The sequence below is a fragment of the Rhinoderma darwinii genome, chromosome 11 (assembly GCF_050947455.1).
Source record: "Rhinoderma darwinii isolate aRhiDar2 chromosome 11, aRhiDar2.hap1, whole genome shotgun sequence".
Taxonomy (NCBI): Eukaryota; Metazoa; Chordata; class Amphibia; order Anura; family Rhinodermatidae; genus Rhinoderma; species Rhinoderma darwinii.
In genome coordinates this window covers 4219245-4230468 of record NC_134697.1, presented here as the reverse complement: position 1 = coordinate 4230468, position 11224 = coordinate 4219245, and the positions used below count along the sequence as shown (strand labels likewise).

At 38.9% G+C, this 11224-nt stretch overlaps 1 protein-coding gene across 10 annotated transcripts in view; it reads left to right on the top strand.

Moving 5' to 3' along the window:
* The window catches only part of TCF7L2 (transcription factor 7 like 2), a 197948-nt gene that overhangs the window by 152432 nt on the left and 34292 nt on the right, over positions 1–11224 (top strand). The gene's annotated exons all lie outside the window — the stretch shown is intronic.

Here is an 11224-nt window from a genome sequence, read left to right as displayed (position 1 = left end):
CCACCTGCTGTATGTGGCCCCGTCCAGACCGCCCGTCTACAGCATATGAATATTTCCATTTTATTCCATATATGACGTTGTGTTCATGAGATATCTGCCTGGTGTCAGTGTAAAAGGCCTAGTGTGGTGGAAGTCTATCTATCTATCTATCTATCTATCTATCTATCTATCTATCTATCTATCTATCTCATATCTATCTATCTATCTATCTATCTATCTATCTATCTATCTATCTATCTATCTATCTATCTATCTATCATCTATCTATCTATCTATCTCATATCTATCTATCTATCTATCTATCTATCTATCTATCTATCTATCTATCTATCTATCTATCTATCTATCTATCTATGTATCACATATGCCTTGATCTTATATATATTATCATCTAGTACTTCACCAACGTCATTTTATCAATACATTGTAGAATCGTTGTCGCCGTAATATAACGCTCGCCATGTGTCTTCCGGCTGTTTTACTGAACCAAAGGTTCCTGACACCGAAGCGATGACATAATCAGAATACACACAAGGAGGCGGTGGGGGGAATATAATGATGATAATAATCATAAATGTTGGTGAATACCAAAAATGAAAGGACTTAGACCCCCCCCCCTCATAAATGTTACAAATATGTTATTAATTTAGGGTAACATTTTGTATTTGGAGACATTATAGACACTGATGTTAGACCCATAAGGAGCATCATGCGTATAACCTTCCTGTTAGCGGTGTTTATATAGGAGAACAGACATTATTGGCTGCAGGACGGGAACATCTCCGTAAACTTCAGCCATTAGAGTTCATGTTCTGCGAGATCCGGTGACATCAGACAGTTGTCAGAATAAATGCAGGAAATGTCCGGGTTTTGTATGTCCTGCATTGATACAGCTGGTGGATCAAGGGTTAAGATGTTTTCTTCAGGTTCAGTCCAGTTGTCCGTGGGATCTCACATTAGTATATGTGGATAGATTTATTATATCCCGTCACATGGGGGGGGGGGGGGGGGGTCTTTATTGCCTGAGTTTCTTAGAGGTCAGTACGACCTTTTATCTTGTGACTGTTGCAGAACAGGAGTAAAGAGCCACATAACATAAACTTCTGCCTTATATTGTCCATGTATACTGTATGGAGGAACAGGGGAGCCCAATGACATTATACAGGTCGTATATAAGGATACAGCACCCCGAGACATGATACAGGTCGTATATAGGGATACAGCACCCAGAGACATTATACAGGTCGTATATAGGGATACAGCACCCAGAGACATTATACAGGTCGTATATAGGGATACAGCACCCCGAGGCATTATACAGGTCGTATATAGGGATATAGCACCCAGAGACATTAATCAGGTCGTATATAGCAATACAGCACCCAGAGACATTATACAGGTGGTATATAGGGATACAGCACCCAGAGACATTATACAGGTGGTATATAGGGATACAGCACCCAAAGACATTATACAGGTCGTATATAGGGATACGGCACCAAGAGACATTATACAGGTTGTATATAGGGATACAGCAACCCGAGGCATTAAACAGGTCGTATATAGGGATACAGCACCCAGAGACATTATACAGGTGGTATATAGGGATACAGCACCCAGAGACATTATACAGGTCGTATATAGGGATACGGCACCAAGAGACATTATACAGGTTGTATATAGGGATACAGCAACCCGAGGCATTATACAGGTCGTATATAGGGATACAGCACCCAGAGACATTATACAGGTGGTATATAGGGATACAGCACCCAGAGACATTATACAGGTGGTATATAGGGATACGGCACCAAGAGACATTATACAGGTTGTATATAGGGATACAGCACCCAGAGACATTATACAGGTCGTATATAGGGATACAGCACCCAGAGACATTATACAGGTTGTATATAGGGATACAGCACCCAGAGACATTATACAGGTCGTATATAGGGATACAGCACCCAGAGACATTATACAGGTCGTATATAGGGATACAGCACCCAGAGACATTATACAGGTCGTATATAGGGATACAGCACCCAGAGACATTATACAGGTCGTATATAGGGATACAGCACCCAGAGACATTATACAGGTTGTATATAGGGATACAGCACCCAGAGACATTATACAGGTCGTGTAAAGGGATACAGCACCCAGAGACATTATACAGGTCGTATATAGGGATACAGCACCCAGAGACATTATACAGGTCGTATATAGGGATACAGCACCCAGAGAAATTATACAGGTCGTATATAGGGATACAGCACCCAGAGACATTATACAGGTCGTATATAGGGATACAGCACCCAGAGACATTATACAGGTCGTATATAGGGATACAGCACCCAGAGACATTATACAGGTCGTATATAGGGATACAGCACCCAGAGACATTATACAGGTTGTATACAGGGATACAGCACCCAGAGACATTATACAGGTCGTGTAAAGGGATACAGCACCCAGAGACATTATACAGGTTGTATATAGGGATACAGCACCCAGAGGCATTATACAGGTCGTATATAAGGATACAGCACCCAGAGACATTATACAGGTTGTATATAGGGATACAGCACCCAGAGACATTATACAGGTCGTATATAGGGATACAGCACCCAGAGACATTATACAGGTCGTGTAAAGGGATACAGCACCCAGAGACATTATACAGGTCGTGTAAAGGGATACAGCACCCAGAGACATTATACAGGTCGTATATAGGGATACAGCACCCAGAGGCATTATACAGGTCGTATATAGGGATACAGCACCCAGAGACATTATACAGGTTGTATATAGGGATACAGCACCCAGAGACATTATACAGGTCGTGTAAAGGGATACAGCACCCAGAGACATTATACAGGTCGTATATAGGGATACAGCACCCAGAGACATTATACAGGTCGTATATAGGGATACAGCACCCAGAGAAATTATACAGGTCGTATATAGGGATACAGCACCCAGAGACATTATACAGGTCGTATATAGGGATACAGCACCCAGAGACATTATACAGGTCGTATATAGGGATACAGCACCCAGAGACATTATACAGGTCGTATATAGGGATACAGCACCCAGAGACATTATACAGGTCGTATATAGGGATACAGCACCCAGAGACATTATACAGGTCGTATATAGGGATACAGCACTCTACACAATATACAGGTTATATACAGGGGTACAGCACTCTACACAATATACAGGTTATATACAGGGGTACAGCACTCTACACAATATACAGGTTATATACAGGGGTACAGCACGCTATACAAAATATACAGGCTATATACAGGGGTACAGTACTCTATACACAATATACAGGCTATATACAGGGGTACAGAACTCTATACACAATATACAGGCTATATACAGGGGTACAGCACTCTACACAATATACTGGGGTACAGCACTCTATACACAATATACAGGTTATATACAGGGGTACAGCACTCTATACACAATATACAGGTCATATACAGGGGTACAGCACTCTATACACAATATACATGGATACAGCACTCTATACACTATATACAGGAGTACAGCACTCTATACGCAATATACAGGTTATATACGGGGTACAGCACTCTATACACAATATACAGGTTATATACAGGGGCACAGCACTCTATACACAATATACTGGTTATATACATGGGTACAGCACTCTACATAATATACAGGTTATATACGGGGTACAGCACTCTATACACAATATACAGGTTATATACAGGGGGTACAGCACTCTATACACAATATACAGGTTTTATACAGGGGTACAGCACGCTATACAAAATATACAGGCTATATACAGGGGTACAGCACTCTATACACAATATACAGGTTATATACATGTGTACAGCACTCTATACACAATATACAGTATATATACGGGGGTACAGCACTCTATACACAATATACAGGTGTACAGCACTCTATACACAATATACAGTATATATACGGGGGCACAGCACTCTATACACAATATACAGGTTATATACAGGGGTACAGCACTCCATACACAATATACAGGTTATATACATGTGTACAGCACTCTATACACAATATACAGGCTATATACATGGGTACAGCACTCTATACACAATATACAGGTTATATACAGGGGTACAGCACTCTATACACAATATACAGGCTATATGCATGGGTACAGCACTCTATACACAATATACAGGTTATATACAAGAGCACATCACTCTGTACACAATATACAGGTTATATACAGGGGTACAGCACTCTATACACAATATACAGGCTATATACAGGGGTACAACACTATATACAGGTTATATACAGGGGTACAGCACTCTATACACAATATACAGGCTATATACATGGGTACAGCACTCTATACACAATATACAGGTTTTATACAGGGGTACAGCACTCTATACACAATATACAGGCTATATACAGGGATACAGCACTCTATACACTATATACAGGGGTACAGCACTCTATACACTATATACAGGGGGTACAGCACTCTATACACAATATACAGGCTATATACAGGGATACAGCACTCTATACACTATATACAGGGCTACAGCACTCTATGCACAATATACAGGGCTACAGCACCCTATACACAATATACAGCACTCTATACACTATATACAGGCTATATACAGGGGTACAGCACTCTATACACAATAAATATACAGGTTATATACTGGGGTACAGCACTTTATACACAATATACAGGTTATATAAAGGGGTACAACACTCTATACGCAATATACAGGTTATATACTGGGGTACAGCACTTTATACACAATATACAGGTTATATAAAGGGGTACAACACTCTATACACAGTATACAGGGGTACATCACTCTATACACAATATACAGGGGTACAGCACTCTATACGCAATATACAGGTTATATACTGGGGTACAGCACTTTATACACAATATACAGGTTATATAAAGGGGTACAACACTCTATACACAGTATACAGGGGTACATCACTCTATACACAATATACAGGGGTACAGCACTCTATACACAATATACAGGTTATATACAGGGGTACGGCACTCTATACACAATATACAGGTTATATACAGGGGTACGGCACTCTATACACAATATACAGGTTATACAGGGGTACAGCACTCTATACACAATATACAGGTTATATACAGGGGTACGGCACTCTATACACAATATACAGGTTATATACAGGGGTACAGCACTCCATACACAATATACAGGTTATATACATGGGTACAGCACTCCATACACAATATACAGGTTATATACATGGGTACAGCACTCTATACACAATATACAGGTTATATACAGGGGTACATCACTCTATACACAATATACAGGGATACAGCACTCTATACACAATATACTGGTTATATACAGGGATACAGCACTCTATACACAATATACAGGCTATATACAGGGGTACAGCACTCTATACACAATATACAGGTTATATACAGGGGTACGCCACTCTATACACAATATACAGGTTAAATACAGGGGGTACAGCACTCTATACACAATATACAGGTTATATACAGGGGGTACAGCACTCTATACACAATATACTGGTTATATACATGGGTACAGCACTCTATACACAATATACTGGTTATATACATGGGTACAGCACTCTATACACATTATACAGGCTATATACATGGGTACAGCACTCTATACACAATATACAGGTTTTATACAGGGGTACAGAGCTCTATACACAATATACAGGTGTACAGCACTCTATACACAATATACAGGTTGTATACAGGGGCACAGCACTCTATACACAATATACAGGGGTACAGAACTCTATAGACAATATACAGGTTATATACAGGGGTACAGCACTATACACAATATACAGGGGTACGGCACTCTATACACAATATACAGTCTATATACAGGGATACAGCACTCTATACACAATATGCAGGTTATAAACATGGGTACAACACTCTATACACAATATACAGGTTTTATACAGGGGTATAGAGCCCTATACACAATATACAGGTTATATACGGGGGTACAGCACTCTATACACAATATACAGGTTTTATACAGGGGTATAGAGCCCTATACACAATATACAGGTTATATACGGGGGTACAGCACTCTATACACAATATACAGGTTGTATGCAGAGGTACAGCACTCTATACACATTATACAGGCTATATACATGGGTACAGCACTCTATACACAATATATAGGTTTTATACAGGGGTGCAGAGCTCTATACACAATATACAGGTTATATACAGAGGTACAGTAATCTATACACAATATACAGGGGTACAGAACTCTATAGACAATATACAGGTTATATACAGGGGTACAGCACTCTATACACAATATACAGGTTATATTCAGAGGTACAGCACTCTATACACACTATACAGGGGTACGGCACTCTATACACAATATACAGTCTATATACAGGAGTACAGCACTCTATACACTATATACAGGCTATATACAGGGATACAGCACTCTATACACAATATGCAGGTTATATACAGGGATACAGCACTATACACTATATACAGAGGTACATCACTCTATACAAAATATGCAGGTTATATACAGGGGTACAGCACTCTATATACTATATACAGGTTATATACAGAGGTACATCACTCTATACACAATATGCAGGTTATATACAGGGATACAGCACTCTATACACAATATACAGGTTATATACATGGGTACAGCACTCTATACACAATATACAGGTTATATACAGGGGTACAGCACTCTACACACAGTATACAGACTATATACAGGGGTACAGCACTCTACACACAGTATACAGGCTATATACGGGTACAGCACTCTATACACAATATACAAGTTATACACATGAGTACAGCACTCTATACACTATATACAGGTTATATACAGGGGTACAGCACTCCATAAACAGTATATAAGCTATATGCAGTGTTACAAAACTCTGTATACAATGTACAGGCTATATACAGGGGTAAAGCACTCCAGAGGCATTATATAGATTGCATATTGTGGTACTGCACACCAGAGACATTATTCAGACCGTATATATGGGTACAGCACTCTATACACAATATAGAGGCAATAAATAGTGGTACGTCACTCCAGAGACATTGTGCAGGCTGTATATAGGGACACATCACTGCAGAGGTCTTATGCATGCTGTATGTAGGAGTATAGCACACCAGAGATTGTTATATGGGCTGTATATAGGGGTACATTACTCCAAAGACATTATGCAGGCTGTATATATGGGTAAGTCACTTTAGAGACATTATACAGACTGTGTATAGGGAGGCAACGTTCAAAAGATATTATACAGGCTGTATATAGGGGTAGGTCATTCCAGAGATATTAAAAAGACTGTATATAGGGGTACATTCCTCCGGAGGTATTATACAGGTTATATATAGAGGTACGTCCCTCCAGAGACATTATACATGTTGCATAAAGGGGTATGTCACTCCAGAGATATTATACAGGCTGTATATAGGGGTACATTCCTCTGACGTATTATACAGGTTATATATAGAGGTACGTCCCTCCAGAGACATTATACAGGTTGCATAAAGGGGTATGTCACTCCAGAGATATTATACAGGCTGTATATAAGGATATGGCACTCGAGAGACATTATGCAGGCTGTATATAGGGGAACATCCCTCCAGAGACATTATATAGGCTATATATAGAGGTACATCACTCCAGACACATTATACAGGCTATATATATATATATATATATATATATATATATATATATATATATAGGAGGTACATCACTCGAGAGACATTATACAGGATATATAGAGGTACGTCACTCCAGAGACATTATACAGACTGTATATAGGAGGTACATCACTCCAGAGACATTATACGGTTGTAAATTGGGTATTTCACTGCATAGACCTATTAAACACACTGTATGTAGGGACATAGAAGTGTAGACTTTATATAGGGGCATGGCACTTCGGCAACATTATACCCTACGTGTATATACAGACAAAAAATCTAGAAACTATTTGCAGAATGTATATAGTGATACATCACTGCAAGGAGAGTAGACATGCTGTATATAGGGACTTAGGACTCCAAAGACACAAACTAGACACACCATCTGTATATAGGGGGGGGGAACGTGATACTCCAAGAAAATATATATGTAGGTTATAAGTGCACAGAGCTCTAGAGACATTATTCAATTTATATATTTGAGAAAGCATACACTGTATATAGTGACACAGTACTACAGTGACATTATTTGGACTGTATATAGGGACATACAGAGTGATAGGACATTCTGTTCCTAAAATACCCATGCAAACAGGGCTATTATTAAACATATATAGGGTTCGGGTGTTGTTTACAATAAGGTATATATATCTCACATATCTGTATGACTCTATGTGTAGGGACAAAAATACTGTAATTCCATGCCGGTGGTACAGTCGTTGATGCTTGTATATGTAACGAGTCATGTATAATTTATACAAAGCCTGCTGGTTTTCTGCTTTGCAGTTATGGGTCCAGGTGTATTACATCATGGACTGCAGGTTCCTGGTATATAATGGGTGGAATGGTACATGTATGTAGAGCATCAGTATGATGCCTCTCATAGATCTTGGCTGATGAAGATTCTTCAATTGTTTGCTTTGCTTTGAAGCCCATCTATATCCAACTCTTAGTGAGAATATCCTACACCCTGAATTTTCAGCACTGTTGATGCTGAAGGGGTCGTGTTTGACCCCATTACTGTACCCAATTTTGTAGATCACTGTAACATTCCTGACATAAAACCAGAGATTATTGTATTTACTATACATGCACAAATACATGTCTACTGATATATTATACTATATCATTTACCCAAGTTATTAAAATTCCTGTATATAGCAGCACCCAAAATCAGGCAAAGTTGGACATTTCTACACACATCGGGTTCCTGGCTCTAGAGCTTGTTCACCGTATATAGGCCCAAGGAAATCCAGCATCAGCTCCACGACTCCAATGTTTTTAGATAGTATGGACTAGCATTACCCATAGTGCACACTTCCTGGAAGCAATGAACCCTCCTCATCCTGGGGCCGCATCACGTATCGCCAGCTGCAGGTTGAACTTGTCATTGAGCCAATGAGCAGTTAAATCTTCACAATCATCTTCATCTTAGGATTCTTAGACAGATTTTAAGTAATTTTTATGGGTCTATAGTATGATCGAGTATACGCCCAGAGTAGCTTGTCATTCATACAGATCCTTAGGACCATTTATGCTTGATTTAGGGATTTCTTGTGGAGTCCGAAATGATCCCCCCCCCCCCCCCCCCAATTGGTATCTTGCTCACAAGGCTCTTATTTTGCTTCTTCTGGATCATCACAGCCTGAAAATGACTTGTTGGACTTGATGAAGTTGTGTCTTTGTTGCAACCTGGCATACAATGTATCAATGTACAGAGGTGGATACAGTGCCCATTAAAACCTGTTTATATGTGACCCGCCCCTAGATTACCCCTCCCCCACTTTACACCCCACTGTGTGATATAGAGCCTTCTACAACCCCATATTACGTTACTTTTAGCCCAGTGAAACCACCACTCTCCTTGTACCCCCTCCATATAATAAAACTATTGATAGTGATCAGTTTCCATCATTGAAAATTTGCCCCTCCAGTTTTTCCCCTATATAGATGGAACATTCATCCTCTTGGAAATCACTTTTCTTGTAGTTTACTCTGTATGATGTCCCATGTCATAGCGCATCTGTCTGTATGATCCTGCCATGAACACATCCTTCCCATAAGCTGCGGGGTTACAATAGATAACGCAGGTGACCCGGGGTCACATGACTATGCACCATTATAATAGACACAAGGCATTGCTGTATTACACACCTGTTGCAATCACTGACTGGCCCATGAGCTCGGTCTACAGATCCTCACATTCGCGGTAGATCCTCCAGGGGCGCCGCTGATCTAAATTATTCATGTTTGCTAATTGCCTTTTACCACTGATTAGAAGGACAAAAGGCAATGCTGGAATGGCGGAGCAACAGACACAAAAATTAACAGGGTGCAGAACGTTAATCAAGGCTGATAGAGGAGCCAGGGCCCAAGTCACTGAGTACTGACCCCCGACTACTGATCGTCATGGGTTTTATTTGAATTGCATGACAATATGTTCATTTTTTATAGTATTATTTTTGTTATTTATTTATTATTATCTTTATTATTATAATTTTTTAATATTATCATTATTATCTTTATCTTATTTTTTTTTATATATCATATTTTATATTATTATTAGAATGATTATTATATTATATCGTTCTATATTATTGGTACATTTAAATTATTACATTATTAAATATATTATAATATTATTATTATTATTATTATTATTATTATATTTATTATTATTATTATTATTATATTTATTATTAATATTATTATTATATTTATTATTATTATTATTATTATTATTATATTTATTATGTAATATATTACTATTTCGTGAAAATGATTCCATTATTTATTGTAAGATATTTATGTATTATATTCATATTTTTACTATATTATTATTTATTATATAGCTGTAATAATATGAATATTTTTTGATAACTTCTTTCATATTTTATCCACTGTCCCATGTTGTACCATATCGTTCCCTGTACCCCATAATAATTAAATATGAAATCTCTCTAACTTGAAGATGAGCAGAGTCGCAGCCGGTTTACAATGACACCTATTGTATTTCTTAGCCGGGAACCATTGACAAGAGCTCATGAGGTTTTAAGACGTCTCAACTGTTGCAAGGAAACCAGAGAAACCTTAATGGGCAGACGACTTGTGGAAGGAACCAGGGGAACGTGATGTAATAAGCATTTCACTCTTGTCAGGTCGAGCCGCCGTTCCCTGGGTATTATACAAGCTGCTTATGGAAATGAGGCCATATCTGGGCTGTAATCTGTTCAGCCATTAATACGAGGGCGTCTTTATCTGCCCGGCCACCTAATCTGGTTAAATGTTCTGCCTTGTAAAACTCCGGCTCATTTCCACCTCGGGGAATATGGATTTTCGGTCTGAGTGGTTCCCATGTCGGGAATCCGTGCAGCATTTTTGTGGATGAAAGAATGAACCTAGCCCCGGCGCGCAGGCCCCTGTGTTTAT